Raw genomic sequence first — 6451 nt, 5'->3', positions numbered from 1 at the left:
ATCAGTAATTAAAATTAAGCTCAAGCCTAGAAAACTCACATGCAAAAGTGAAATTAGTTCTAAGAAACAAAGTCACATTTGGAGATTCCCCAAGTCTGCTCCATATTTTCCTGTAGTGTTGTTTTGGATGATTGACTCATTTTAACAAAATTTGAGGGACATAAAGATTATATTAGAAGTTTGGTTGTTCATCTTTTTTAGCCAACTTCTGATGACCAAGTCTTGGAGTTTTGGAATTGGAAGGAAAGTTGGCCTTGTAAAGATTATATGAGGCTTTTGAAGGACACTCACATTATGTGTTGAAAGTGGCATTTAACCCCAATGATCCATCTACCTTTTGCTAGTGCATCCTTTGATGGTACTTTTAAAGGTATCTACACTGAAACTCTACTGAGAAGCATGGTAATTGTATGAATTTTAAACAATTTTGTTGAGAAGCATAGTGAAATATAATAAATAATACTATTTTGTCGTCTTTGAGATTTATATCTTTTCATTTTATCTGAAATGATTATGTTTTATTAAATTTTCTTAATTTATATAAAATGATCATATACGACATTTATTGTAAGAGGCATAGCGTAATAAACTTTCCATAAAATGAAATTACTACAATTGTTTTTGTTAAAATAAACTAATTGTATAACACATATAAGATTATTAATATAATATATATGTGTGTACTACTACATAACATGAGAAATTAAATACTTTGTGCATAAGAGGGAGCGGCTCAACGCATCAGTGCCCTTCTAAATCCATCCCTGATTATAAGAATTAATTAATAACATAATTGGATAAATAAATGTTAAATCGGTAACTTAAACTAAAAATAAAAAGGTATATAAATGGGTGATTTAAGGGAAGTAGTTTGAATTTTTTTTATTATAAAAATAAATAAATTTCTTTAACATTAAGTGTATATTAAATGGTAGGGACACATTTAAACAATTAAATTAGATATTGTAGTCTAAATAAAATAGAAATAGACTAAATTACAATTATTTCCTACTAACTTTACTTATCAACATTGAATTACTATCACTCTTATCTTAATCACTTGAGAATTTATTTTTTATACTAAAAAATAATCATAATTTATATATGTTATTATTATACTTTTTTTTTCCATAAATATTTGGTTTGTCACTGTAAGTTCACGTCTTTATTATTTTTGTCTTTGTAAATATTTTTTTCAAGTAAAACTTTGTAAGTTCAAATTTAGTTTTAAAATCATTCATGTCGTTAGTTGCTATTAAAAAAAAGATTATGTGGCAACCAGATGATTGACGTGGCAGTTTGATATGGCAGAGAAATAAGTTAAATAATTAAAAAAAAAAATTGAGTAATTAAATTGATTAAAAAGAAATAGAAAAAGAAATGTAGAAAAGTTGAAGGTGTTATGTTTTAGTCTCTCCATCCAAAATCGGAAATAGGTTTCAGGATTAGGGTTATTTTCTCCTTTTTCTATCATCGCATCACCATTATCAGATCATTAACGTCGCATTACCATCTTTAAATCATCATCGGCAAATCATCATCTTCGAATCACCATCATCAAATCACCATCTTCGAATCAACATAATCGCGTCACCATTATCTTCGAATCTTCATATGCTTCTTCATTCAAACATGGTGTCATCTTCATTTGCTACAAACTTAACTCATTTTCAATTGCCTGAATGTGGTTGTAGGAAAATAATGCGTATATTCATCTCTAACACTAATGAAACCATAAATAGAGATTTTAGAGATGTCTTCGTTGGAATACGAGTATTTTTTCTTAAATATATTATATTTTCTTTATCCTCGTAAATGTTATAAAAAGATATATGCATACATATTCATCGGTAAAAGACGTACACAACGCTAAACATTTTTGCTATGTATAATCAACATTAGCATGGATAAAAGTAACATCATTGAACTCCAAGAACTCAACCTAATGAAAAAAATAGTCATCGAATTTGGAGATTTCATGTTCAAACGCATATCCCCTGTTTTGAAGTAAGTCACAATCCATTCTTCCTAAATTGTTTTATAAAAAAAATATAATTGAAAATAAACTTTTTTATATATGTTATAAATGTTTATGAATGATTTATTATAAAATTCTAATTGATAACGATAATAACAATAATAAAATATTCTCCTAAAAATGATAATTAAATAATAATATTTTCTCCACCTTTTTAACACACTTGGCAATATTTAAAAAAAAAATCACAAACACATAGAACAAATTGTCAATAATAAATCAAGATAGTTACTAAAATAAATACATAAAACATATGAAAAATATAAAAATGTTACAACTCTCTCCTTTCGATGGAACTCCCTTTTTAAAATTGTTTGGCCGTACTATTGTTTTTACCTTGACTTAAGGTAAAAGATACTTTAATATTAAAGCAAACAGTAAGAGTTTTAGAAATAAAGTTAAAATTATTTTATAGTGGTTGTTTTGATAATATATTTAAAAAATGAAAAGTTGTTAGGAGAAATATTTATATAAATTTAATTGTAGTCAAAATTACTAAAAAATATTTAACTATTTTAAAATATAAAAGACAAAACCTTTTGAAATACTCCATTATTTATAGTCCAAAAAATTTGATTAATTTAATTTAATTCAATAAAAGAACTTTATAATATGTTAAAAATGGAAAATTAATACCCATACAAAAATGGGAAAGAATCGTTGACCAAGGAGACTCATTTATTGTGTTAAATTTGAATGATTTTTCCTAAACTACTCTTTTTATATAGAGAAAAAAATTATTTCACATATCCTTTAAGGAAAATAGTTGAATTCATTTAATTTTTTCACATATCCCTGATTGTAATTTATTCTAAGAAAATAAATATATTTTTTGAAAAATAAAATCTATATTAATTAAATTATATTAGTGAAATTTCTAATATTTGAGATTAAAAAAATAACTTTTTAGTATTTAATATTCAAATCGGAGGGAGTGACATTGACATTAAATTCTTTCACATCCACTGATATCAAAATTAATTACATTTACTGTAATTATGAAAGGGTGTAAAAGAAATTAAAGAGTAAATAAATTTTTAAATTTTTATATTTAGGTCAAAAAAGTTTTATAAATAACAGACTAGACGGATAAAGATTAATGTAATCCTAGTTAGGCACATAAAAAAATGGCCTTTCCAAATCCAATGCTCTTAAAATTTTCATTATTGTTGATTATAATGATTGTCTCTGTGTGGTTGGAAAAAAGAACATTTGCATTTGAGGCTAGAGAGGATTTTAGTTTTAATCCAAGGGTACAAGTTGTAATTACCAATGGATTTGATGCACATGTAACTTCAAAAAATATCACTCTTCATTGTAAATCTAAAGATGATGATCTTGGATTTCACACACTCATGTTTGGAGAATCCTGGGATTTTACATTCAAGCCAATAGTATTTCCACGTTGGCAAAATACGTTATTCTTCTGCAGCTTTACATGGCCTAGTGATCCCCGACTTCATTATCTTGATATTTACAATCAAAAAAAAGATAAATGCATCAAGTGTTTATGGAAAATTACCTCAACAGGTGGTTGTAGGTATAACTCACATGAGGAAAAGTATGTTTTGTGTGTTCCTTGGAAAAGTGTTCAATTAGTTGGGACAAACAATACTTCCAAAATTTAACCTTTCACGTATACTTTCTTACAATTGAAATAAAATAAAAAAGGTGTATCAAATATTTTAAAAGACGTGTTTGATAATAAATGTTCAATCCATAGTTTGTTTATTATTAATTAAGATTTTTTTTACAATTATATGATATAAGTTGAAATATATATTTTCTGCGTATGTTAATAATTTATATTGTAATTTTTTTTGTAAACTTCCCCTAATTAAAATTATTATTATAAAATTTAAATTTTATATTTATTTACTCTTATATATTTGTAATTCTATATACATACTTACAAACACAAATCAAATGAAATAACCAGGGTTCAACAAAACAAACACCAAGGAATCAAAAGCTAGTAAGCATATTATAGAAAAAGGAAACAAATAAAAAATGGAAGAAAGTACATAACACCTAAAACTTTAACATAACAAGAAACTAAAGTGCAATGCAACAAATGCAAATGCTAGGTAGGTTACTGAGGAGGTCATGGTGGTTTAAACTAAAAGGTGTAGTGAGTCATAAGTATTTCCTCCATGGCAGTCAAGTTTTCTTTGTTTTCTTTCTTTAGATCAGCAATCCTTTTCTCAGAATGAAGCTCAAACTAAGAGAACTGATGAAACATCTGAGATTCAAACCCATCCATGCGCTGCATCATCCTATTCTCAAACCCATAAAACCATAATGGAGCAGCCTCTAAAGAAGAACCCCCAGTGTCAACAGGAGCATCCACGGGAGCTGGAATTTCTTATATCTCTGTGTCTACCTATTCATCTTATTGAGCTGCATCTCTTGTTACTCAGCCGCTTATTGGTAATTCCAAAAGCTTCATCTTGGATAGAGTAGTTTTACTCATACCATTTGCATGATAAGGAACAATACATCTATGGGTGCTCAGAATCATATTAAAGCATTCCAACACTAAACTAATAAAACAAAAAGGAAGAGCACTACTAATCTGCTTCTTGACAATCATCATTTTCCGAGCAAAGTAAGCTGGCCAATTAACCAAAGTTCCTTCTGATATCAACCACATCATGAATAAATCTGCCTCAATAATTTTAGCATAATTATGTTCTCTAACATCCAAGCATTTTGAAATAACCCCATGTAATAACCTATAGTCAGTTTTAGAAATCTTTTGCATTTGGGACGGCATTTGGATTATCCATTTTTTTTTAATAAAAGTGAATTTGTTGTAACATCCATAATTCTTGAAAGTGTCTTCTGTGAGAATCATGCCAGTACACTTCAAATCACATATGCTTTTCCAAACTAAAGCATCCACCTTAGCATGGACATCTTTGAATTTGCAATAAAGAGTGCTTCCCTTAATTGATGACAACATGCTACAAAACGCCTTAACTAAGGAACCACAAAATTATTTATCCAAAAACTCAAAAAAATATGTTAATCCTTTCCTCTTCAATCAAACGGAGAACTCGTTGTTACTAACAAGACTTGAAACAAGGTTGACAAAGTGAGGAGTAACCACACTTATAGGATATAGTTTAATGTTAAATCCTTCAAAATCATCAATAGCAACAAAAAGCCTCTTAAAGTCAAAAAGTGGAAGTTGTTGATGGAATTTCCTTATCCTTTCTCCTCGCAAAACCTTTTCCCTCTTAGATATTTCCTTTGAGGCGACGTAACAAACACTTAGCAAGCACAAATATGATCAAACACAAACTTGAAGTAGTAAAGTCAATCTTGATCAATCAAACCAAATAATCTTCAAACACACCTGAATAATAAATTGTTTTCAAAAACATTGCTGTAGACCAAGAATACTAACGATAAAAACCCAAACTTCGAAGAAATCAAACTCAAAAACACCACAAAGAGTGGAACTCTAAAATTACCTCTTGGAGATGCAAAAATCTAAACATTGAGAGATCCCGAAAACCCATTAACAGTCCTTGCCTTAGAAACGCAAAGCTTCAAGCAACCATGGTGAAGGTTTGGATTTTTGGTGAGAAAAATGAATATGTGAAAATGGGTTTTGGGAAGTTTAAAGAGAGAATATTTATTTTTGGTAGTTAGTGTGTTAGTAAGAGAGAGTTATTTGGAGTAAAGAGGTTGAAAAGTGCATATTACTGATATTACATCCAAGTTTGAATTAAAAATATGTTAATCCTTTCCTCTTCAATGCACACGCAACGATGCACAAAGTATGCACATTTTTTTAAATTAAAACATGAATCAATTCACCCATATAGTGAGACTACTTGCATAGTAGTCTCGGAACAAATTTGAAACAGTTTATCGCATAAGTTCTTTTTGCATAGTCTGAGAGAAATATGCAAACATTTCACTTGTTATAGTTCTTTTTTACCACATGTAGAGACAAACAAAGATTCCAGCATCACTTCTTGTTGAGTGTTGGGTGAATTCACTCCCCAAGTGGAACCTACTAATTTTATTAGTATTAGTATTAGTATTATTATTATTGAAATAAAAGAAAAAAAAAGTATTATTGGGCTAGACCCATGTAAAGAAAATAAAAGAAATTTGAAATCCTTATTTTAAATGTGATGGATGAAGAAAAATAAGGGTTTAGTTCCGGTGGTGGGAACAAGTCTGTAGCAAACTTTGATCTACAAATTTAGTATGTTATTCCTACCACTGAGTTTGTTACTTTAATATATAGTTTGAGTAGTTTTATCTTATCTAAGAGTTACTTTGGGATACCACTTTAGTGGAAGGTTGTTATAAGGTTGTTATTGTTGATTGATGTTTTCTATTGTTATTAGGAAGACTCTGATATTCCCATTAATTATTATAGTGGAAGTTTTT

General features: G+C 28.5%; 1 long non-coding RNA gene across 1 annotated transcript; it reads right to left on the bottom strand.

The window, feature by feature from the left end:
- Positions 1-4000: 4000 nt before the first annotated feature.
- LOC140920867 (uncharacterized) lies at positions 4001-5972 on the bottom strand. The gene is made up of 2 exons (XR_012163435.1): positions 5518-5972; positions 4001-5399 (listed from the first exon to the last, which is right to left on the bottom strand). It is a non-coding gene; the product is annotated as an uncharacterized lncRNA (long non-coding RNA).
- Between the last annotated feature and the right edge of the window lie 479 nt (positions 5973-6451).

Source organism: Cicer arietinum, chromosome 6, assembly GCF_000331145.2.
Source record: "Cicer arietinum cultivar CDC Frontier isolate Library 1 chromosome 6, Cicar.CDCFrontier_v2.0, whole genome shotgun sequence".
Classification (NCBI taxonomy): Eukaryota; Viridiplantae; Streptophyta; class Magnoliopsida; order Fabales; family Fabaceae; genus Cicer; species Cicer arietinum.
This window is presented reverse-complemented; position numbering and strand designations above follow the sequence as displayed.